Genomic DNA, 25,840 nt, shown 5'->3' with positions numbered 1-25,840 from the left:
GTTAAATTGGGGGATAGTCTGTGTTGGTACGTGTGAGAGAGATCCACCTTTCCAAGTTGTTGGGGTTCATCTCATACTTCTGAAGGTTTGAGGGTGCTGCCTGTTCCATACTCCCCCTACTCCTAGCCTTTTAGGGGTACAAACAATAGTAATTGGGGCCTAGTGTGGTTGTGTACGTGTGATATACATACACTTTTTTGGGATCATATTTTCTATTCCGCTATTTAATCAAAAACCTTTGGGGATCAGTTAAATTGGGGGATAGTCTGTGTTGGTACGTGTGAGAGAGATCCACCTTTCCAAGTTGTTGGGGTTCATCTCATACTTCTGAAGGTTTGAGGGTGCTGCCTGTTCCATACTCCCCCTACTCCTAGCCTTTTAGGGGTACAAACAATAGTAATTGGGGCCTAGTGTGGTTGTGTACGTGTGATATACATACACTTTTTTTGGATCATATTTTCTATTCCGCTATTTAATCAAAAACCTTTGGGGATCAGTTAAATTGGGGGATAGTCTGTGTTGGTACGTGTGAGAGAGATCCACCTTTCCAAGTTGTTGGGGTTCATCTCATACTTCTGAAGGTTTGAGGGTGCTGCCTGTTCCATACTCCCCCTACTCCTAGCCTTTTAGGGGTACAAACAATAGTAATTGGGGCCTAGTGTGGTTGTGTACGTGTGATATACATACACTTTTTTTGGATCATATTTTCTATTCCGCTATTTAATCAAAAACCTTTGGGGATCAGTTAAATTGGGGGATAGTCTGTGTTGGTACGTGTGAGAGAGATCCACCTTTCCAAGTTGTTGGGGTTCATCTCATACTTCTGAAGGTTTGAGGGTGCTGCCTGTTCCATACTCCCCCTACTCCTAGCCTTTTAGGGGTACAAACAATAGTAATTGGGGCCTAGTGTGGTTGTGTACGTGTGATATACATACACTTTTTTGGGATCATATTTTCTATTCCGCTATTTAATCAAAAACCTTTGGGGATCAGTTAAATTGGGGGATAGTCTGTGTTGGTACGTGTGAGAGAGATCCACCTTTCCAAGTTGTTGGGGTTCATCTCATACTTCTGAAGGTTTGAGGGTGCTGCCTGTTCCATACCCCCCCTACTCCTCATCTAGCCTTTTAGGGGTACAAACAATAGTAATTGGGGCCTAGTGTGGTTGTGTACGTGTGATATACATACACTTTTTTTGATCATATTTCCTATTCCGCTATTCAATAAAAACCTTTGAGGATCAATTGAATTGCGGGATAGTCTGTGTCGGTACGTGTGAGAGAGATCCACCTTTCCAAGTTGTTGGGGTTCATCTCATACTTCTGAAGGTTTGAGGGTGCTGCCTGTTCCATACTCCCCCTACTCCTCATCTAGCCTTTTAGGGGTACAAACAATAGTAATTGGGGCCCAGTGTGGTTGTGTACGTGTGATATACATACACTTTTTTGGGATCATATTTTCTATTCCGCTATTTAATCAAAAACCTTTGGGGATCAGTTAAATTGGGGGATAGTCTGTGTCGGTACGTGTGAGAGAGATCCACCTTTCCAAGTTGTTGGGGTTCATCTCATACTTCTGAAGGTTTGAGGGTGCTGCCTGTTCCATACCCCCCCTACTCCTCATCTAGCCTTTTAGGGGTACAAACAATAGTAATTGGGGCCTAGTGTGGTTGTGTACGTGCGAGATACATACACTTTTTTTGATCATATTTCCTATTCCGCTATTCAATAAAAACCTTTGAGGATCAATTGAATTGCGGGATAGTCTGTGTCGGTACGTGTGAGAGAGATCCACCTTTCCAAGTTGTTGGGGTTCATCTCATACTTCTGAAGGTTTGAGGGTGCTGCCTGTTCCATACTCCCCCTACTCCTCATCTAGCCTTTTAGGGGTACAAACAATAGTAATTGGGGCCCAGTGTGGTTGTGTACGTGTGATATACATACACTTTTTTTGGATCATATTTTCTATTCCGCTATTTAATTTAACTGGGCCTCCATGCGAGACCTGTGTGCCTTGTTGCGCTGTTTTGAGTACTCCACCAACATGGCCAGTGGCAATGACGCCGTTCTCAGCTTAACTATCCCACTTCTATGCCTCCTTGAAAAAACAATTCGGGCGATGATGGAAGAGGATGTGGCACAGGATGAGGAGGAGGAGGAGGATGAAGAGGTAACATTTCCAAGGCTTTCAGGGCAGTCATTCGCAAGGGGCTCCGAGGGTGGGTTCCTGCACACGCAAACGCCAGGGACGCAATTGTCCAGCAGGGGCACAGTTCTGGAGGATGAGGAGGATGAGGAGGAGGAGGAGCTGGAGGAGGAGATGGAACCATGTTCACAGCAGGGTGGCACCCAGGCCAGCTCATGGCCATCACTGGTGCGTGGCTGGGGGGATACAGAGGACACGGACGATACACCTCCCACAGAGGACAGCCTTTCGTTGCCTCTGGGCAGCCTGGCACACATGAGCGATTACATGCTGCAGTGTCTCCACAACGACCGCCGAGTTGCCCACATTCTAACTTGTGCTGATTACTGGGTGGCCACGCTGCTGGATCCCCGTTACAAGGACAACGTACCGTCCTTAATTCACTCACTGGAGCGCGATCGCAAGATGCGCGAGTACAAGCGCACGCTGGTAGACGCCATGCTGCTGGCATTCCCATCTGACAGCGGGGCCACAGTGGAAGCACAAGGCAGAGGAGGAGGAGGAGGAGGTCGCCAACGCAACCAGGGCACCGCCAGCACCTCAGAAGGCAGGGTTAGCATGGCCGAAATGTGGAAAAGCTTTGTCAGCACGCCACAACAAACAGCAGCACCAGCAGCTCAGATGGAACGTCTTAGCAGGAGGCAGCATTTTACCAACATGGTGGAGCAGTATGTGTGCACACGCCTACATGTAGTGAATGACGGGTCTGCCCCCTTCAACTTCTGGGTCTCCAAATTGGGCACATGGCTTGAGCTTGCCCTTTACGCCTTGGAGGTGCTGGCGTGCCCTGCAGCCAGTGTATTATCTGAACGGGTATTTAGCACGGCTGGGGGCGTTATAACAGACAAGCGCAGCCGCCTGTCCAGAGACAATGTGGACAAGCTCACGTTCATTAAAATGAACCAGGCATGGATCCCACGGGACTTTTCCGTACCTTATGCAGAATAGCAATGGATACCGACCTTACCCACCCATTGTTCCATTTTTGCTCTTTCTCACTCTTTTGGGGTGTACCCTCATTTAAAATTTTTGAAAAGAAGCAGTGTTGGCTACCTCGTCCTCCTCCTCAGGGCCAGATTAATGTAGGGGCTATTGGAGCTGCAGCTCCAGGCCCCTACCTTTTATATAGGCCCCGGGTTGGCCATATTCACTGTTACCGCTCTTCTGTCACTTGTAAACACAGAAGTCTGGCTTCTATGCTCGCTTCCCCAGGCAGCACCCTCAGAACCTCCCCACACAGCGTGAAGGCCGGACAAGGAGGGACAGTTGGCGATGCATGGATGTGTTTATGGGCTTCAGAGACAGCATCCCATGTTGAATTAGGCATGCATGGCTGCACCCTTCCTCCTCTGGGTGCATGGCAAGGCACGGCCCTTAAGGCCCTTCAAAATCCTCAGCACCAAGCCCATGATGCTGTTAATCCGGCCCTGGTCCTCCTCCACCGCCGCTTCCACCTACACCGCCCATAGGTGTGCGCAGCCTATTGCATTAAGGTGTGCACCCCAAAGTTGAAATACACATGCATGTGTTTGCCAGCAGGGAGAGTAATGTATCGGGGCCATGTACCTGTAGGCAAGGAGAAATAGAGCAGAGCAGGTCCCAGGGAGATCTTTCCCATCTCCTCACTGGCAATGCTATGTGCCCTAGGTGATTAGGGTGTGCCCAGGCACACCCAGCACACCCTGTGCGCACGCCTATGTCACCGCCACATCCACCACCACCTCAACCTCCCTCCTACTCCATATGGGCCTCGTCCTTCAGAGATGAAGAAGAACATTGTTTTATTTTTCTGTTTTTTTTTTGTTGTTTTAAGTTATTTCCCTATCCACATTTGTTTGCAGAGCACTTGCCATGCTCTTAATTACGTTTTGCTGCCATTTGCAGCACTCTAGCCCTTTCCTTTGGTGTTTTAGAGCCATTTTAGTGCCTTAAAGTTCGGGTCCCCATTGACTTCAATGGGGTTCGGTGTCCGGGAAAAGTTCGGTAAAAGTCCGGGACACGGACCCGGACTTTTTTTTAAAGTTCGGCCGAACCCGTCGAACACGGACATCTAGGTGTTCGCTCAACCCTATTCCTGACTCAAAACTTTAGATTTCCATCACTGTAACAACGGTCACTAGGACAAGTAGAGAGAGTGAACATTCCAAATTTCTAATGGGTGACCTTAAATTTTGCTTTTGGATACCTACATAGAAAAATTTATTTACTGTCTAGATATGTAAACAACTTTAATATCACTTATTTTAGTCACTTTAGCAGTTAAAATATTTTAAAAGGAAATACATATTAACAATAATATTAAAACACCCTTTAGATACAAACCTTTCTGTTTGTATATATTTCCAAAATTTACACAATTAACTTTTATGCATTCATCACATCAAAATAATAATAAAGAATGGACAACTAGCCTTTTTAAGACTAACAATAACAGGCTTATTAGCTAATCAATAATATGAAATTCTTACCATTTTCCATTATTCTGAATGTATTCAGATATATAAATAACCAGATTGATGAAAACACACCACCATTAATACTACTGTTTAGCAGCAATTTATCTGTTTTATAAAAGCTTTGACCAAAACAATGTACCCTGGAGAAACCCCAGAAAATCCAATTTAAATTCCCAGTAGCCAGTAATAAAAATAAAACATTATATAATGAGGAGTTATATGGTGGATGACTCTTTTTATTACAATAAAGCCTGTAGGCTGAAATAAAAAATGAAACTGCAATATGTGAATGCTAAAAATACATCCTAAGCAAAATAATCACATGCAGGTGCAGTTTATGCATTACTGTATATCTGGAATTTTCAGACATTTACAGTGTGTTGTGTATCCTCAACCCATCCCTCCCAAAGATACCAACCCTGCACACTGGGCATGTGGACTTGTCTGCGGCCCCTATCCACTGATAACTGCCTACTTTGCTTCAGCTTTGTGGATGCTATGAATAGGGGCCTTGAAACCTTGAGGCACCTGCCAAAGCCCTAGCACCACATTCTGAGCTCTATAACCTTAGCTATTAGTGATGTTTATATGCAATCTGTTTGCACCCCAATTATATTTGTCTACGATCCTACCAGTTTACCTGCTGTGCCAAAAAGTATTATGATGAGTCCCATAATAGAAATCTCTGCAATGGGAGACAGATAGCAAAAAAAATCTGACAGGGGTTATAACCCTTCCTTGCTCTATCCAAATTGAAAAATAAAAATTCTACTTTATTTTTTTTTTTCTTCCTTCTATTTTCACCTGGTGATTTGGCCAGTAAGTCTGTTTCTTAACTTACATTAACAGACCAAGCGGTCCAGACTAAATAGCAGTTAGAGGGTTGAGACAAGCCTCTTAATACTGACAGGAGGTAGCAGTTAGAGGGTTAAGACAAGCCTCTTAATACTGACAATAGTCAGTGTTTATTCATTTATAAAAGGAAAAAAACAAACAGTTTGCTGTAACTGTTTATAATGTGTTAGTTAGCTCAACTTCAGCTCAAGTTCAGCTGCAATTTCTTAGTCAAGTCCATATAAATCTGCTAGACTAAAACTTTCCTCACCCCAGACATACAATGTGACTGTCCAAAGGTGTCTGCTTTATTACTTCATCAACAATACAGACACGCGTTACTGTATAGATCACCAGATGAAATAAAAAAGAACACAAAAAAAAAAAAATGCAGCCACCACATGTAAAGATTGGTAAGTTCCAATATTCTACATTTGTTTTATTTATTTTGGGTTTAATACCACTTTAACTCAAATGTAACTATGCCAATCACATCAAGGATTATGCCATCTCACACTGAAATCTTCTACTTATAGACACAAAGACCACGGTAAAAAAAAAAAAAAAAAAAGAATTAGGTAGCACAGGCCTCTTCCACCTTTCCACCATGAAGTTTATAGATAGGGACAAAATGAATGCTGTACAATGAACAGTTGTAAATTTGAACAAGGTGCTTATGTACATTACTGCCACTTACACTGTATGTCTTTGCTGCCATGCTTAGGCTGTCAGATAAAACGAGGAAAAAGTTAAAAACTTGTCATATGGTAGAATTAGGTCATATAACTAGAGCTTATACTTAAAATAGCTCAGGTTTAATAAAAACCAACGTGGGGTTCAGTTCCTCCCACTTTTAGGAGCTTTGGAGGACCCAGTTATCTAGTTTTTGTCTTAGATAGAATTGGGCTCTAAATACATTGAACACATGAAATGTGGTAAGCAACTGTATCAAGGAACAGAAATGAGCATCCTTAATGATAAAATTTACTAGCTGTGCATTTCCAAAATGTACATTTTCTTAAAGTGAACTTGCCATCCGTTTTAACGCAATCCACATGATACCTGTTATTGTCATTGTTCGACAAATACCTTCCTTTGCATGAATTTTTTAAAATCCTTTCACTTTGCTACTGGTGACTGACTACCCTCACTTTAGGACTAAGTTCACCAAGTTGCCATTTCCCTATCAGTGAGAGCATCTTTACTGTTTGCTAGTGTACTAACTCAATAGTTCTGGCTTATCACAATAGTATTAAGGTATCTTCTTTTAGGTGTTCACATGTGTAAATAGCAGATAGATTCACTATAGATTCACACAAATATTAAACAGCTGACACATTTCTGACACGTGAGTATTAACTGCAGATCCCATGTATGATTCTATCACTCCATTTTATGAAATTCCTGCCTCACTGGGAAACCTCTGTAGTGAGAACCCCCAGAGGGGACATTGGACACAATACCAATCTCTCTTACCTGTTCAGAGGCTGCCAGCCCAGGTTCCAGTTCCAGAGCAAAGCAAAATGTTGGGCTTCTTCTAGGGGCGTTTTTGTTTTTGAAGATTTATTGCAGTGCTTGAACACAGATAAGTAGCAGGATGAGGGTGAAGGATGCTCTGGGCACAGTTTTAAGCGGAACTACACTGCATCTGAGCAGCACAAATCAAAAAGTAAATTCCACCTTTCATCCATGTCTCCATGCTTTATTATACCAAGAAATCACTTTGAAAACATCTTCTTGCATTTCTGTCCCTGGGCATCTTAAGTAAGGCCAGATGATTCCTGTAGAATTTACTTCCTGGAATCAATCTGCCTTTAGCTCGGGCATGCAGCCAGGAGGATGTGCTATGCTGAGAAAAGCCCTCCTCCCCTCTGAAGACTCCTGGGATGTATGACATAATTTACGTAAACATAGAAACCAGGAAGTAACTGAAGAAATGTAAAAAAATGTTTAAGACAAGTAAATACTTTCCTATCAATTTAATAAATAAAAATAGTCAATGTTATTTGAGAGAGTGAAGTTCCACTTTAAACGTCCTTGTTTCAGCAGTAGGAAAAAAGGTGACACCCAGCAATCTGAAATTATATCAGAAGCCTTAGTATACCACAGTAACCCCTGGTGTCTACCCTCAAAAAGAAAGTACTTCTAACCTGGAGCTTCAGGTGAGAGGGCCCCTACTTCTCCAGCCAAGCTTCTACAGGCAGTTCCCTGCAGTATGTTTTCCTTCAGACCATCAGCCAATCAACAGCCAATCAACAGCTCTTCTGCAACAATGGCTGCATGCCAAGGGAAAGGACCAAGGGGAGAGAGCCCTGACCAGACCCTCCCAAACATTTACCTTCTCCCCAGCCACACTTTCTAGGAGCCAGCCTCCTAGGTATTGGCCAAGGTCAGACACATATTCATAACCCAATGGCTAATGGCTCTTTCACACGGCCGCTCCATATGTCCGTATATCACCCCATCCGTTTGCGGGTGATATATGGACATAATGCTTGTCAATGGGATTGCGGATGTCAGTGGATGACCACCCGCTGACATCCGATTTTCGTCCTTTCAGTTCTGTTCCGTTTTTTGGAACGGAACAGAACCCTATTTTTCTTCCGTTAAAAAAAACGGAAAGGAAGCAAAATCGGATGTCAGCGGTGTCATCCGCTGACATCCGCAATCCCCATAGACATTCATTATGTCCGTATATCATCCGCAAACGGATGGGATGATATGCGGACATACGGAGCGGATGACAGAAGTGTCACCCGTGTCCGTCAAAAAAAAAAAAAAGTGCCGCAGCGGAAGATGAAATCGGAGCGTCCGTGTTAAAGAGCCCTAAACCTCCTACTTTATTTCTGGAAGCTTCTTCCAGAGGCAGGTAGAAGCATATAGTTAGTTACATAGTTAGTCAGGTTGAAAAAAAACACAAATCCAAGTAAGTTCAACTAATGAAAAAAAAAAAATCATACAGACCCATATACACAATTCTATACCCACAGTTGATCCAAAGGAGTTGATCCAGAGAAAGGCCAAAAAACCCCAGCAAAGCATGGTCCAATTTGCTCAGGCAAGGGAAAAAATCCTTTCTGATCCCCAAGAGGCAATCGGATTTTACCTGAATCAACTTTACCTATAAAAGTTAGTACCCAGTTTAAAGCAATCTACTGAGCTGGCTAGAACCACCTCTGGAGGGAGCCTATTCCACATTTTCACAGCTCTTACTGTGAAGAAACCTTTCCATATTTGGAGATGAAATCTCTTTTCCTCTAGATGTAAAGGGTGCCCCCTTGTCCTCTGTGAATAACTCAACACCAAGTTAACTATATGGACCCCTTATGTATTTGTACTTGTTGATCATATCCCCCCCAATCTCCTCTTCTCAAGAGAGAATAAATTAAGTTCCTCTAATCTTTACTCATAGCTGAGCTCCTCCATGCCTCTTATCGGTTTGGTTGCACTTCTCTGCTCTTTCTCCACTTTCCCTTTATCCTTTTGTAGAACTCGTGCCTAAAACTGAACTGCATATTCTAGATGAGGTTTTACTAATGATTTGTACAGGGGCAAAATTATATCTCTCTCTCTCTCTCTCTCTGGAGTCCATACCTCTGTTATTACAAGAAAGGATTTTGCTCGTTTTGGAAACTGCAGCTTGGCATTGCATGCTATTATTAGGCTTATGATCTACCAAAATCCCCATATCCTTCTACACTATGGATTACCCCAGTTCTACTTCACCTAATATGTATAAGGCATGCATATTTTTAGCCCACAAGCGCATAACTTTACATTTATCAACATTAAACCTCATTTGCCACATAGTTGCCAAAATAAACAGTGCCTTGAAGTCAACTTGTAAGTTGGAGACATCCTGTAAGGATGTTATTCCACTGCATAGCTTGGTGTCATCTGCAAAGACTGAAACGGTACCTTTAAGCACTTCTGAACCGGAAGGATTTACTTCCTAAATGAACAGGCCATTTTTTTGCAATTAGGCACTGCGTGAATTTAACTGACAATCGCGGTCATGCAATGCTGTACCCAAACCAAATTTATGTCCTTTTTCCCCCACAAATAGAGCTTTCTTTTGGTGCTATTTGATCACCTCTGCGGTTTTTATTTTTTGCTATATAAATAAAAAAAGTCAAAAACTTTTGAGAAAAAAATTACATTTTCTACTTTTTCTTATAAAAATATCCAATGACCTAAATTTTTGTCATACATTTAGGGCAAAATGTATTTAGCTACATGTCTTTGATAAAAAAAATCTCAATAAGCATATATTTATTGGTTTGTCCAAAACTTTTAGCATCTACAAACTATGGTGTATATACTGGAATTTATGCAGCTTTTACTTTGACTGCCTATATAATTTCTTGAAGTGCTAAAATGGCAGGGCAGTACAAAACCCCCACAAATTACCCCTTTTTGGAAAGCAGACACCCCAAGGAATTTTCTTTTTTTGTTTTTTCCAAATTTTATTTTTATTTTGAAAATAGCAAAGGAAACATTCCAGAACAATTGTCACAGAACTCAAACAAAAGGTGTACAAGTATTGGTATAAGATCCATAAGGATGAACAGATAAAACCATAGTGATAAAGCATGCAAACCCATAAACATGAGAAGAAATCAGACCTTAAGTTTTATGAGATTATTTATGAGATTAATCAAGAAAAACCGAGATAGTAATAAGGGAAGAAGGCAAGAAGTGTTCTTAGCAAATGAAGTGGAGGAAGGAACGAACGGAGAAAAGAAGAAGGGGAGGGAAGTAAAAAAAAAAAGGGGGGGGTAGGGGAGAGGAGAGGAGAAGGGGGCTGGGGATCGGTGGATGTTCGCATTACAGTTCAAGAGTAGTGCTACAATAATTAATTCAATAAATTCAAGGTGGCAAGCGGATGGGGATAGATTAGCGGAGGCCATTAGTCGCCAATGAAAAGCGCCTTCCCTTCGTCAGAAAAGATAAACTGATTCCATAATGCCCAGATCTTTGAGTATTGGTCGTGTTTGTCTCTAGCAGACCAGATTCGATCTTCAAATTTGTTTATTTCCTCTACCTTCCTCATTCATATGGCAATAGTTGGAGGGGATAGTGAAGGGAATGCAAGCCTTCGCAGCATCCAGAAAGTGGCGGAGGATACATTTTTTGTACTTACTGGACGGTTTGTCTGGGGCATGTAGAAGAAAAAAGGTGGGATCGGAAGGAATTTGTCGTCCCGTGAATTTTTGTGTGATGTTCCTCACCTGGCTCCAGAATGCCTGAAGTCTTGGGCAGTCCCAGAAAATATGTAGAAGCGTCCCCCGTCCCTCCTGGCATCTCCTGCACCTGTCCGGAACACCTGACGTAAATTTGTGTAGACATGTTGGTGTACGGTACCACCTGGATAATAGTTTGTAGTTTGTTTCCTGGGCCCGCATGTATATGGATGATTGGAAAGTGAATCGGAGGATATGATGTAGCTGGTTAGGAGTGAATGAACAGTTCAAGTCTCTCTCCCAGCTGGTTATGTTCGGTGGCCTATGGTCATCCGGTGGTGTCACTAGCAGTGCATAGGCTGTGGATAGCGCATGGGGTAACGTGCCAGTTTGCTAGCAGATGTCTTCAATTGGGGTATGCGGTCTATGGAATTCCCTAGCTGGGGGAAAAGACTGTAGAACCCAAGGAATTTTCTGAGAGGCATGTTGAGCCCATTGAATATTAAATCTTTTTGTTACAGGTGTTTGAAAAACTAAAAAGAAAAAAAAAATTGCAAAAAGTTGTCATTGAAATGATATATTGCTCACACATGCCATGGGTAAATGTAGAATTACACCCCAAAATACATTCTGCTGCTTCTCCTGAGTATGGGAATACCCCATGTGTGAGACTTTTTGGCAGTCTATCCACGTACTGGATCCCGAAAACCAATCACTGCTTTTGGGCTTTCTAAGGGCATAAATTGTTGATGTCACTCCTCACTATCTATCACAGTTTTGGAGGCCATGAAATGCCAAGATAGCACAACCCCCCCCCCCCCCCCCAAATGACCCCTTTTTGGAAAGTAGAGTCCTAAGCTATTTTCTGAGATGAATGTTAAGTCCATGGAATACTTTATATTTTGCCACAAGTATCAGAAAAATGCCAATTTGTTTTTGTTTTTTTACACAAAGTGGTCACTTAAATGATATATTGCTCACGCATTCTATGAGTATATGTGAAATGATACCCCAAAATACATTCTACTGCTTCTCTTGAGTATGGAGATACCACATGTGTGAGACTTTTTGGCAGTCTATCCGTGTACAGGACCCCGGAAACCAATCACTGCATTCAGACTTTCTAAGGGCGGAAATTATTGATTTTACTCCTCACTATCTATCACAGTTTCGGAGACCATAAAATGGCAAGACTGCACAAAACCCCCCTAAATTACCCCTTTTCACAAAGAAAACACCCTAAGCTATTAGCTGAGAGGAATTTTGAGTATTTTGCAGATCTCGCTTTTTGTCACAAAGTTTTGAAAATTGAAAAAAGAAAAAAAAAATTCCTTTTCTTTCTATATTTTCCAAAACAAATGAGAACTGCAAAATACTCACCATGTCTCTTAGCAAATACCTTGTGGTGTCCACTTTCCGAAAAGGGGTAATTTGGTGGGGGGTTTGTGCTATCTTGGCATTTCATGGCCTCTGAAACTGTGATAGGTAGTGAGGAGTGAAATCAACAATTTACGCCCTTAGAAAGACTGAAGGCATTGAGTGGGTTTCAGGGGTCCTGTACAAAACTAGACTGCCAAAAAGTCTCACACATGGGGTATTCCTGTAATCAGGAGAAGCAGCAGAATGTATTTTATATAGCCATGGCATGGTTGAGTAATATATCATTTAGTGACAACTTTGTGTAAAAAATAAATAAGGAGAGACAGGCAATATTCCACCATACTATTGATTTTCTGCTTTGGAGTGAACCTTAATTTAGGCCCCCTGTCTTGGCCCCTACCCTATCTCACTCCTTGGCATTGTGGGACTCTCTGAAACGCAACCCTGCTCTGGTCTCTTCCACTCAACTGTTGGCTCATATCTTTAGGAACCCCAAATTCCCCCCGGGACTAAACATTCAAGCTTTTCAGTGGTGGTTAAATAAGGGTATGTTCAGGATAGGACACTTTCTATCCCCTACAGGGCCTTTATCAGAGTCGCACTGCAGAACTAAATTGGGTATGACCCACCCTGAAGTCTTCCGTTTCACTTAGCTGATGCACTTCTTGCACTCTTTAGAGGACGCAAGAGCTCGCCCCTTACAGGTTACGCCATATGAAAACTGGTGCAGCCAGGATGACGACAGGAGGCAGGGTATCCCCATCATTTACTCTTTCGGTGGCTCAGTCCAAAACCCAATATATGCTGGATTGGGAATGTGACTGGCCTTTACATGGTCCACCGAAGCCTGGAACAGTGCGGCAGCCTCGGCTACCAAGGGTATAATGAATGTTTTTTTGGCTGAGGCCAATCTTAAAGTTCTTTCCCGCTGGTACTTGGTCCCATCCAGGGTTGCTAAATTGTATCCTTCCTCTTCCCCATTGTGTTTTAGGGGTTGTGGGCTTCTAGGGGACATGCATCATGTCTGGTGGGGCTGCCCCAGAATCCGAAAGTTTTGGAGTGGAATCTTTAATATGATCCGAACTGTCACGAATGTTCAGCTCTCAAAATCTCCTCAAATTGCTCTCCTCAATGCCCCGGTGAGACCAGCTACCAAGTATGTACAGAAATTGATACGTTTTATGTTGATAGGTGCCAAGATCACTATTGCTGGAGCTTGGAAACAACCTCATGTTTCATGTTTCCCTTTCAAAAGCTAAGTGCAAGATCTCTTGTATTATGGCCCAAGAGGCTTTGGTGAGCAAAATGGAAAATACTCATGATAAATTTGAGGCAATTTGGGAACCTTGGGCGTGCCATATGAACTTTTCTATTCCCTAATTGCCTCTTGTGCTGTTGCTTTTGGACTGAGTACATCTCTGCCTTCACTGTACTTTTTATTTCCTTTTTTTTTCCTTTTTCTCTCATTGATCTTTGCCTTTCTCTCTCTTCCTTCTCTTGGCCTTTTTTTTCCCCACCTGACCCCTACTCTCGTTTTCTTTCTCTTGTCTTCTCACGTATCTCCATTATATCTACACCAAGAGTTTCAATCTTTGCCTGTTACCATGGTTAGCTACCACACATTTATACTGGAGTCTGTACCACCTGCCTGTTGCCATGATAATTGGACTCCTGCGGTCCTTCTATATGGGTCTTCCTCCCTGTTGGTGCGTTATGTTACCATTTGGGGCACTGACAGGACTGGACACCCCGTTACCTGTGTGTTACGGACCGTACATAGCACTTCTTGGCATTTCCACAAGCAGACTCTCGCTCTTGTTGGCGATGGATGATTTTGACTTCTGCTCTAGTTACCACATGAACCCATCCAACATGCTTTTGTGACTCTTATGTCTCACATACCTTGATTTTGTTCTATATCAGTTGATGTATGCTTGTATTTCTTTATTCAATAAAAATCTATTGAAAGTAAAAAATAAATAAAAAAATAATCATTTTGTGCATCTTCCCAATACTTTGGAAAAATATAAAATATTCCATGGACTTAACATGCCTGTCAGCAAATAGCTTGGAGTGTCTACTTTCCAAAATTGGGTTATTTTTTTTTTTTTGGGGGGGGGGGGGGGGTTGTGCTATCTTGACATTTCAGGGCCTCTAAAACTGTGATAGGTAGTGAGGATGTAATATAAGCAATTTATACCCTTAGAAAACCTGAAGGTGGTAATTGTGTTTCGGGGTCCTGTACACAGCTAGGCTCCCAAAAAGTCTCACACATGTGGTATCCCTGTACTCAGGAGAAGCAGCATAATGTATTTTTGGGTGTCATTTAACATATACCCATGGCATATGTGAGCAATATATCATTTAGTGACAACTTTGTTTAAAAAAAAAAAATTCCTGAAACTTATGGCAAAATATAAAAAATTCCATGGGCTCAAAATGCCTCCCAAAAAATAGCGTGTGTCTACTTTCTAAAAATGGGTCATTTGTGGGGTGTTTGAAATGTCCTGGCATTTTCTGCCCAATGTTAGGAGCTTAAGGGTAGTTTTGCAAGAGATATAAAAATAAAGTTATGTTTGCCATCATCCCTAGGGTACATTTGAGAAAGGGGGTTTGGTTCCTCAGGCCAAAAAGAAAGGTGGGATTTTGTAGGCAGGTAATAATTTATATCAATTTTATTGAAAATTTATACATAATAAAAGCAAAAAAAGGAAAGAACACAATAATGATTGTACTGATAGTATAATACAAGGTCATATATGTGGTTTTGACAAACAACTCAGAACCATGTTACTTAAGAATCGCAGTGGTGATTCCCGGTTGTGGAACTGGGTATTCCGACGCGTTTCGGCATTTATAGCCTTTGTCAAGGAAATATCACCAACAAACTCTATAAGTGAAAAAGGTGAAGAAATACAAACATTAGTGACTTGTAGTGCACAATTAATAAATAAACATTGTTTTTTCTGGTTGTGTACCTAGATTTCAGAGACGATTGTTCCCACCGTGTGAATGGGAGGGTTTGTAGATCCAAGGCCCCCAGGTTTGTTACTGGATCCTGGACGTGTTGGATCTACAGAAATGATAATGAGTGTTTAGGGCGGGCAAAAGTTGCCGAATCCCTCATTTAGGTAAGCGAAGAAAAATTAAGTTACCTCAGATATCTCATGTAACGCATCATTGAAGGAGGGATAAAAGTCCTGGAGTGTGCAAAGATACCAGCTCTGGCTGCTGTAGAGCGGTTGTAAAAAAACCTCCGGTGTGACCTGAAGGGGTGGATGTGGATAAATTACATGAGATGCAGGTTCTGAGGAATTATATAGGAATTTAATGTAATGAGACTTACGTATGTAGGGAATTATAGAGACACTTGTTGTCCTCCAGTGATCCTAGTGGTGGAAGCCTGGGACCCTATGTTTAAGAGAAGGTAAGGTTTGTATGGGGAAATCATGTGCCCAATGAACCTCTTAAGATGCAAAGGATTCTAAATGCTTACTTCTCATGGAGTACCCTGGAGAAGAGAGGTAGTTGGATCCCTGATTGCTCTTTAGGATGGAGTGTCCTTAAAATTTTTTTGTCTGTGGGCAAAGTAGTGTATTTAGTACTTATAAAAAAATTGGTTGCTACAAGGTGCAGTCACCAGTAGATGGCGCTAGGCCATAACTTACTATTGCGAGTGGTCAGAAGGGCTTCCTGTCCATGGCGGTAGTGGAGGCTGGTGTCCTAGGCTTGAGGCAGATCGTACGTCTGGATGTGCACTCCAAGCCTGTCGGAGCGGAGTGACATCCTCTGGATCCCCGGCGTCCTTTTTATGCGCGTCGCGCATGCGCAGTAGCGCGCTGCGCGATGCCGATGGAGGACGTCAAGGACCTCGGCCGCACTCTGCACGTGCGTGCCGGAGGCTGCGCGCGCAGCCTGTCAGTACCGTGGTGCGGCTGGGCATAGAAGGAAGCCGCCGACACGGGTATTGGAGTTAGCGTATCCCTGCAAATTGCAGGGAAGCCTGCTGGGGCCTGGATGTTTGTACTAACTCCTGTATGTAGCCCCCCTCAGGGGGCTTTCCGTGCCGGGTACAAACACTGGATGGGCTGATGGATGCAAACCTCCCTGTGGGTTCAAGTCCCTGAAATACTTAGGACACAATCACATTTCAAAGCATTTTCAATATATGAATTGGGGTTATTACTGAATGGTTGTCATAGTCAACAGAATAAAGTAAATATATATATATATATATATATATATATATATATATATATATATATATATATATAAGGAGAACTCTCCTGGTTAAGCAGCAGTCTGACAATCACAGATGGGGGAAAGAGCCATGGAACAGAAACAAGGGGACCCAGATGTTAACCATAAAAACAGGAATATTTACGATTGGCCCTTGGCCTGTGGAATGCAGGGAATGAAGAGGATAAATGGATGAAAATGGATATGTGAGGGGGCAAGGTTTCAGTCGGTTTTGCCCGATGAGAAACCTTCCAAAAATGCCCGGTAACTCTCGTTCTCATTGAGTCCGGGGAAAGAAGTGGCTTTCAAACGTTTGATCCAACGCATCTCCCTCTGCAGTAAGATCTTGCTCCAGTCACCCCCTCAAGGGGGGATATGGATTCTGTCCAATACTGAAAAAGTTACTTGTGGCATTTTGTTGCCATGTGTTTGGGTCATATGTCTCCCCAGGGGGAGGTGGAAGTTACCCATGGACATGGTTTGTATGTGTTTGTTGACACGGCGACCAAACTCTTGCCGTGTCTTGCCGGTAGACCCATCGTGTCCGGGAACGGCAATATTACTGAGGCAATAAGCCAAGTAATTGACACATACTTAAAGCCGCACGTTCAGAATCTTTCATCATATGCGAAGGACACGATTCACTTCTTACAAATACTGGAAGGGATGGAGGTCCCCACAAATGCACATCTCCTAACAATAGACGTTGAATCCCTGTACAATAACATTCCGCACAACAAAGGTCTGGCTGCAGTACAACACGTTCTCCGCCAAGAAAGCCTCCATGACATTCCCTTCAACAACTTTATCATCAAAATGCTGGAATTCATACTCACCCATAATTATTTTTCTTTTGACGGTATTATTTACAGATCTGCGGCGTTGCGATGGGGACAAGCTGTGCCCCATCGTACGCAAACCTCTATCTCGGCTTTTGGGAACAAGAGTTCCTAGCATCAGAAGGAAACGCACATCTCTGCAAACATATACTTCTATGGCAGAGATACATAGACGATTTGTTCATTGTCTGTAATGGCCCCGAAACCCTCATAGAGGAATGCATAAGGAAGATGAATACCAAGACCTACAACCTATACTTCACAAGCTCACACAGCACCGAAGAGGTCACCTTCCTAGACACCACCATAATAAAAGACTCATCTGGCAAACTCCATACTAAATTATTCAGAAAAACAACAGCCGGCAATACCATATTGCATTCTGAGAGCTTTCATCCAACATCCCTCAAACAGTCCATTCCCTATAGTCAATTTTTACGCATTAAGCGGAACAGTACCCATTACGAGGATTTTCAAAGAGACGCAGATGCCCTCTCAGCATGCCTACTAGAAAGAGGCTATACAAAATCTTGCCTTAAACGTGCATTTAACAGAGTGAGAGTCCTGGATCGCCAGGACCTTCTATACAAACAAAAAAAACCTCAACAACAAAATATAGACGAAACAAGGGTAATACTCACCTTCTCCAATCAACATCAACAAGTGAGAAAAATACTTGAAAACAACTGGTCCATACTGACAGAAGATGACCAACTCAAAACTCTAGTATCACCCAAACCGCTCATTACCTATAGGAAAGCAGGCTCTATTCACAATTCACTAGTACATAGTGAATTTAAAGACTGTTACAACAAAGACCCTTGCAAACAAAAAGGCACTTTCCCATGCGGAAACTGCATGCAATGCCAGGTGATCCCAAAAAGCACCTCAAAAATACTCCCCAATGGCGAAATCTTCGAGCCCAGACATTTTGCGAACTGTCGAACCAAAGGGGTGGTATATATGATGAACTGCCAGTGCGGAGCCTTTTATATAGGCAAGACACGGCAAGAGTTCGGTCGCCGTGTCAACAAACACATACAAACCATGTCCATGGGTAACTTCCACCTCCCCCTGGGGAGACATATGACCCAAACACATGGCAACAAAATGCCACAAGTAACTTTTTCAGTATTGGACAGAATCCATATCCCCCCTCGAGGGGGTGACTGGAACAAGATCTTACTGCAGAGGGAGATGCGTTGGATCAAACGTTTGAAAGCCACTTCTTTCCCCGGACTCAATGAGAACGAGAGTTACCGGGCATTTTTGGAAGGTTTCTCATCGGGTAAAACCGACTGAAACCTTGCCCCCCTCACATATCCATTTTCATCCATTTATCCTCTTCATTCCCTGCATTCCACAGGCCAAGGGCCAATCGTAAATATTCCTGTTTTTATGGTTAACATCTGGGTCCCCTTGTTTCTGTTCCATGGCTCTTTCCCCCATCTGTGATTATCAGACTGCTGCTTAACCAGGAGAGTTCTCCTTATATATATATATATATATATTTACTTTATTCTGTTGACTATGATAACCATTCAGTAATAACCCCAATTCATATATTGAAAATGCTTTGAAATGTGATTGTGTCCTAAGTATTTCAGGGACTTGAACCCACAGGGAGTTTTGCATCCATCAGCCCATCCAGTGTTTGTACCCGGCACGGAAAGCCCCCTGAGGGGGGCTACATACAGGAGTTAGTACCAACATCCAGGCCCCAGCAGGCTTCCCTGCAATTTGCAGGGATACGCTAACTCCGATACCCGTGTCGGCGGCTTCCTTCTATGCCCAGCCGCGCCACGGTACTGACAGGCTGCGCGCGCAGCCTCCGGCACGCACGCGCAGCGTGCAGCCGAGGTCCTTGACGTCCTCCATCGGCATCGCGCAGCGCGCTACTGCGCAGCGCGCTACTGCGCATGCGCGACGCGCATAAAAAGGACGCCGGGGATCCAGAGGATGTCACTCCGCTCCGACAGGCTTGGAGTGCACATCCGGACGTACGATCTGCCTCAAGCCTAGGACACCAGCCTCCACTACCGCCATGGACAGGAAGCCCTTCTGACCACTCGCAATAGTAAGTTATGGCCTAGCGCCATCTACTGGTGACTGCACCTTGTAGCAACCAATTTTTTTATAAGTACTAAATACACTACTTTGCCCACAGACAAAAAAATGTTTATGCCACACATCACCCACTCTTCTAACCACTTGAAGACCAAGCATTTTCTGACACTTTTTGTTTACATGAAAAAAAATATTTATTTTTAACTAGAAAATTACTTTGAACCCCAAAACATTATATATATTTTTTTTTAATGCAGAGGCCCTACAGAACAAAATGGTGGATGTTGAAATTTTTTTTGTTACATTGTATTTGTGCAGAGATTTTCCAAACACAATTTTTTGGTAAAAAAAAACACTTTTTTAAAATTTAATGCACAAATACACTATATATTGCCCAATTGATTGGTAAAATATAAAAGATGATCTTATGCTGAGTACATAGATACCAAACATGACATGCTTTAAAATTGCGCATGCCCGTGCAGCAGCAACAAACTTCGGTTCGAGCCGAACATTGGCTGTTCAAAATTCGTCCGAATTCCGAACTTTTTGCGGTAAAAGTTCAGAATTCGGCCACCAGAACCGCCCAAAATGCAATGAGACAGGAACTGGGCTTTAAAAGCCCGTGATTGGACCAGAAACATCAGCAAAAGCCAATTGAGGGGGCAGCAGTCTGCTAGGAATGTGATTGGAGTGACTACGGGGTCCAGAGGCCAATCAGTAGTGAATACGCCCCTCAGTATATAACATAGCCCCGCCAAATCTCTAGCACTGTAATAGAGAGGCTGTGGAATAGAGTGAAATCATTTCTGTTATTCCTGCTGTTCCAGTGTCATTTTGCAATTATTAGTGTGAGGAAAGGGATATGCAGTGTAGTTAGGGTACTATATACCACTATAGTTAGATTCAATAATCTAGTTTCTGTAGGGAAAGTGTTAAGTGTCAGGGTGACCGTAGTGTAGTTTAGGGTGACTCTGACTGCTATGCCAGGGTGACCGAACTCATCCATGTCAGGGTGACCGCCAGAAAAAAAAGATAATTTTTCTTAGAATTTTTAGTAGAGCAGGGATGGGGTTCCGCTCCTTTCACACTTGGGCGTTTTGCTTTTTTGTGGACGTCTTTGGAGGCAGGCATGACATCTGAACTTCTGTATAGGGGTATATACACACACACACACACACATATATATATATATATATATATATATATATATATATATATATATATATATATATATAAAAATTAATTATTTCAGTAGCGCAGGGATAGGGTTCCGCTCCTTTCACACCTTGGCGTTTTTGTTTCAGGCGTTTATTTTGGCATTTTTTTGGCGTCTTTGAAGGCAGGAATGACATCTGAACTTCTGTATAGGGATATATATATATATATATATATATATACACACACATATAGGTGTGAAAGTATGTGTGTGTGTGTGTATATATATATATATATATATATATATATATATATATGTGTGTGTGTGTGTATTTACCCCTATACAGAAGTTCAGATGTCATGCCTGCCTCCAAAGACGCCCAAAAATGTCCAGGTGTGAAAGGAGCGTAGCCCCATCCCTGCGCTATTGAAATTCTAAGAAAAATTATCTTTTTTTTCTGGTTCTGGACATGCTACAGAGTTGAAACTTCACAGGTACACTTTTTAAACCCCTCCTGACACTAAATCCAAAGAAATCTCTTTTTTTTTTTTTTTCAATAATTTTTTCAATAATTGGCTCTCTATCAAAAACGAAAATTTTAAGAACTTTTTTTTGTGTGGTTAATAGTCCCTGGGGCATGACCCAGAACCCTAGGCACTTTTTAGGGGCATTTATTGGGTTTTCGGGCTTCAAAATGGTGTTTTTTGATTCCAGAAGTTTGGGTCCCATTGATTTCAATGGGGTTCTGGAATCCGAACCCGAACTTTCGGGAAGTTCGGGTGTTCTGGCCAAACCAAACTTTTCAAAAGTTCGATCATCCCTACAGAGGAGGTCTACTGCAAGAATTACTGCCCTCAATCTGACATTCATGGCGATACCTCACATGCATGGCACAATTGCGGTTTACATATGACACCAGGCTGATGCTTGCATTTGCCTTTGCATGAAAATGCGGGGGGTGGGGGGACAGGGGTGCTTAAATTTTTTTTTTTTTAATATTATTTATTTTGCTTTTTTGGTTTATTTTAAAACCTTCCGTTTTTATAATTTTTTTGTTATCACAGGGAATTTAAATGATATGATAGCAATAAGTAGTGACAGCAGGTACACTTTTTTGAAAAAATTGAGATCTATTGGACTTTAGATCTCTCCTCTGCCCTTAAAGCATCTCACCACCCCAAGATTGCTGTTTATATCTGGTGAAACCGAAGTAATAAAATGCTTGTACCTTCCGGTATCTTAGGCCATAGAGATGATTGGAGCCATACTGGTCTCTAATCTGCTCTATGGTCAGCTGACTGAACCACCAGCTGCAGTCTCGGGTTACCTGATGGGACAGGAGAGTCCGAGAAAACTGTGGAAGAACAATACCAGAAAGTGTTTGGTATGCCCACCCTTATACTTCCCAGCATCTACCCACTTCAAATGATGGGCATACATGCAATGTTCTTTTTTTTTCCTTCAGCCCATGCGGCAGAGCTTAGCAGATTCCTCCATTTGCATAGATTGATGTGGATGAAGAAATCTCTGCCAAGAAACGTGTTAAAAAATATGGCTAAGCATAGGGGAGATCGCCCTGTGTGTCTACCCCATCCCCTATGCTTTGCCATATATGCTCTTTTTTAACTGCGGTGGAGAAATCACCTCCTACAGTGCTACAATCATTGATTACATATATGGTGAGAGAAAACGCTGTTGCTTTCAGAATAAACAAATCAGTGCTGCAGGTGATGGGTGTACCTGAAAAGCAAACAATGGTTAACAATAAAACATAGTAACAATAAAACATTACAGTATAACGGTATATTATAAAGTACAGTAAAATTAGAAAGAGCAGAAAAGTAGCGTAAGAACAGAAAATTAGAGATGTCGCAAACATAAAATTTTCCGTTCGCGAACGCGAATTTCCGCAAATGTTCGCGAACCGGGGAACCGGGCAAACCGCCACAGACTTCAATAGGCAGGCGAATTTTAAAACCCACAGGGACTCTTTCTGGCCACAATAGTGATGGAAAAGTTGTTTCAAGGGGACTAACACCTGGACTGTGGCATGCCGGAGGGGGATCCATGGCAAAATTCCCATTGAAAATTACGTAGTTGACGCAGAGTCGGGTTTTAATCCATAAAGGGCATAAATCACCTAACATTACTAAAGTATTTGGAAAGGGGGGTGTATATGACCAGTGTTCAAATGTGCCATATCCCTGATAGACAGTACACAGAAAGGGGTGTAATGTTCCGGTACCTTTGGTACCCTAAATTACACTTTCCACAAGTGTATGCGCCCTACCATTTACTTTTGGAAAGGTGCGCATACACCTTTAAGACTGGAGCTGTCATCACTCAGCGCCGGACTAGATGGCTATTTAAGGCGTCGGTTCTCACTCACATGTGTTCGTTCAAACACCCTTACTTGGATGCTAACCTTGCTTGAAGCTTCCATGCTTGCAAGCTTACTTCGCTGACGGAACCTCGCTGCGCTGATCCCTGTATCCCGCTACTGGATCATCTGCCTCTCCTGAACCACCCTTCGGCTGTATCACTAATAGTGCTAAGTACCCCGCAGGGGAATTCTCTATAAACTTATACTAAGCTTACACTATCTAGCTCTGCATAGTAAAGACTGTTTATTACATCTGCATAAACTAGATTGCTAGCTCTTGAGACTACTGCTACTTTTCTGCACTGGGTTGATCTCTTTTGTATGTCCACCTGCTATTCTATCATCTGCTATCATACAACATTGCTAAACCTTCCTGCATCCATCTGCTACTGTCTCACCTTCAAGTGTCTATCACCTATCACCTCCACTCAACCTATCCCTCAAACTTCATCATTGTGTTACCACATACATAAAGTCATTCTAGGAACCAGCTTGCTAATTGTGTGTATTTACTGGCTGAAATAAGACCTTCCACACATGATGAGTCATTGAGGTTGGGAATGGTATCTCAGCATATCTCTTACATGACTACTGACGTGGAAACTATTTCTGCAGCTGAAAATCCACACCATATAAGAAACGCAGGAGCGTTACAGATTGAACGAACCTAAAATGGATTCAGCAGAAATAACCACTCAGGTGACACAATTAAAACAGCAAGTATCTGCGTTAATACACGCACTTGCTGAATTAAAAGAAGACAATCAGGCTCTGTCGCAGCAGGTAATTAGACTGACACAACTTACCTCTGCTCAGTCCCCTGAACCCAAGATAAATCCCCCTTTGGTATTTACAGGCGATCGCAAAAAATTTCGCGAATTTAAAAACGCATGTGAGTTACTTTTTTTGCTAAAACCTCGTACCTACCTTACTGATCACATTAAGGTTTGTACTATTATTTCTTACCTATCAAGCGATCCTCGAGCCTGGGCAGATTCTCTTTTTGAGAAAAACGACCAGCTTCTCAACTCCTATGCCTTGTTCCTGGCAGAGCTCACTAGCCTATATGATGACCCCAATAGGCAGAGTACTGCTGATCTTCAGTTAAGATCCTTGAAACAAGGAAGGAGGCCTGTAGAAGACTTTGTCGCAGAGTTCAAGAGATGGACCTTTGATTCAGAATGGAATGATGCATCTCTGAAAACCCAATTTAGGCTTGGCCTATCAGAAGCCGTTAAGGACGAGCTCGCCCGAGCGGATCTGCCAAAAACCCTGGATGCATTAATACAACTCAGTATTACCATAGATAGAAGACTACGAGAAAGAAAGGCTGAAAAGATGGGAATGCCATTATCCGTTTCCTCTAGGAGTCTGGCCGTTGACCCCGTTCCTATGGAGATAGGAACCATACGCCCACCGCTATCAACTATGGAAAAAGCCAAAAGACGAAATGAAAATCTCTGCTTGTACTGTGCATCCCCGGATCACAAGATAAACGTCTGTCCCCTAGTCAACAAAAAGAAGGGTGAGTGTTCACATGTCTCCCTAGGAGGATTGACAACTTCATTCACTAACCCCTACATTTCTGTTTTTTTGACATTACAGTGGGACCAGAACAGGATTACTACTAAGGCCATGATTGACACAGGATTTTGTGGAAATTATATGGATATATGTTTTGCTGCTTTAAATAAAATTCCTATTATTTCTAAACTCAAACCTGTCTCAGTAAGTCTTATTACCGGTGTTCTGTTATCCTCTGGTCCAATCACCGATCAGACACAAGCACTTCTAGTCACTATTAATGAGTCTCATAGAGAGACTTCTACCTTCGATTTAATACCATCACCCCACTTTCCCATTGTGTTGGGACTTCCCTGGTTGCACACACACCAACCAACCATAGATTGGAAAAAACGGTCCTTGACCTTCCCTTCTTGTTATTGCGAGGAAACGTGTAACCTCCCGTTTTCCGGGAAGATTCTGTCTGTGGTGACAGATGAGATTGCACCACTATGTTATCAGGATCTTTCTGAGGTTTTTCTTGAGAAAAATGCTCAAGCATTACCTCCTCATCGAGACTATGATTGTAGCATTGATCTACTCCCAAATAGCAAATTGCCGTTCGGTCATGTTTATCCTCTTTCACAGGATGAACTTGCCCATCTCAAAACCTATTTGGATGAGAACTTGGAAAAAGGTTTTATTAGACCTTCCACTTCTTCCACAGCAGCAGGACTCTTTTTTGTTCGCAATAAAGATTCAAGTCTCAGACCTATCATCGACTACAGGAAATTGAATGCTATCACAATAAAAGATCGCTATCCTCTACCGCTTATCCCTGAGCTCATTGAGCAGGTGCGTGGAGCTACCTATTTTTCAAAATTAGACCTGAAAGGAGCATACAATCTCATTCGAATCCGTGATGGACACGAGTGGAAGACTGCATTCAGAACTAGATACGGATTGTTCGAATATCTTGTGATGCCATTCGGCCTATGCAATGCCCCTGCAGTTTTCCAACGATTTATAAACGATATTTTTAAAGACTTACTAGATGACTGTGTTGTGGTATATCTGGACGATATACTTATATATTCACGGACCCTGTCTGAACACATAAGACATGTAAGACTTGTATTATCGAGATTGCTTGCACATAATCTTTATGTGAAGCTGAAGAAATGCTTGTTCCATAAAGATGAGGTACTCTTTCTAGGCTACATCATATCCAAAACAGGAATCGAGATGGACATGAGTAAAATATCCTGCATTCAGGATTGGCCTACACCAACTACACGCAAGGCGCTACAGCGATTCCTGGGATTTTCAAATTTCTACAGGAAGTTCATAAAAAACTTTTCTGCTATTGTGAGACCCCTCACACAGCTCACTAGCATAAAAATACCATTTAAATGGTCAGAAGAAGCAAATAAGGCTTTCCACTTGTTAAAGACAAGGTTTACTTCCGCTCCCATATTACGCCATCCAGACCCATCCCTCCAATATATTCTGGAGGTAGATGCGTCAAACATGGCAGTAGGAGCAATACTCTCCCAACGACCTACCCACACTTCACCACTTCATCCAGTCGC

The sequence above is a fragment of the Pelophylax lessonae genome, assembly GCF_965119305.1.
Source record: "Pelophylax lessonae genome assembly, chromosome: 1".
Lineage (NCBI taxonomy): Eukaryota > Metazoa > Chordata > Amphibia > Anura > Ranidae > Pelophylax > Pelophylax lessonae.
The sequence above is the reverse complement of the archived record's forward strand: the minus strand, read 5'-3'. Positions refer to the sequence as shown.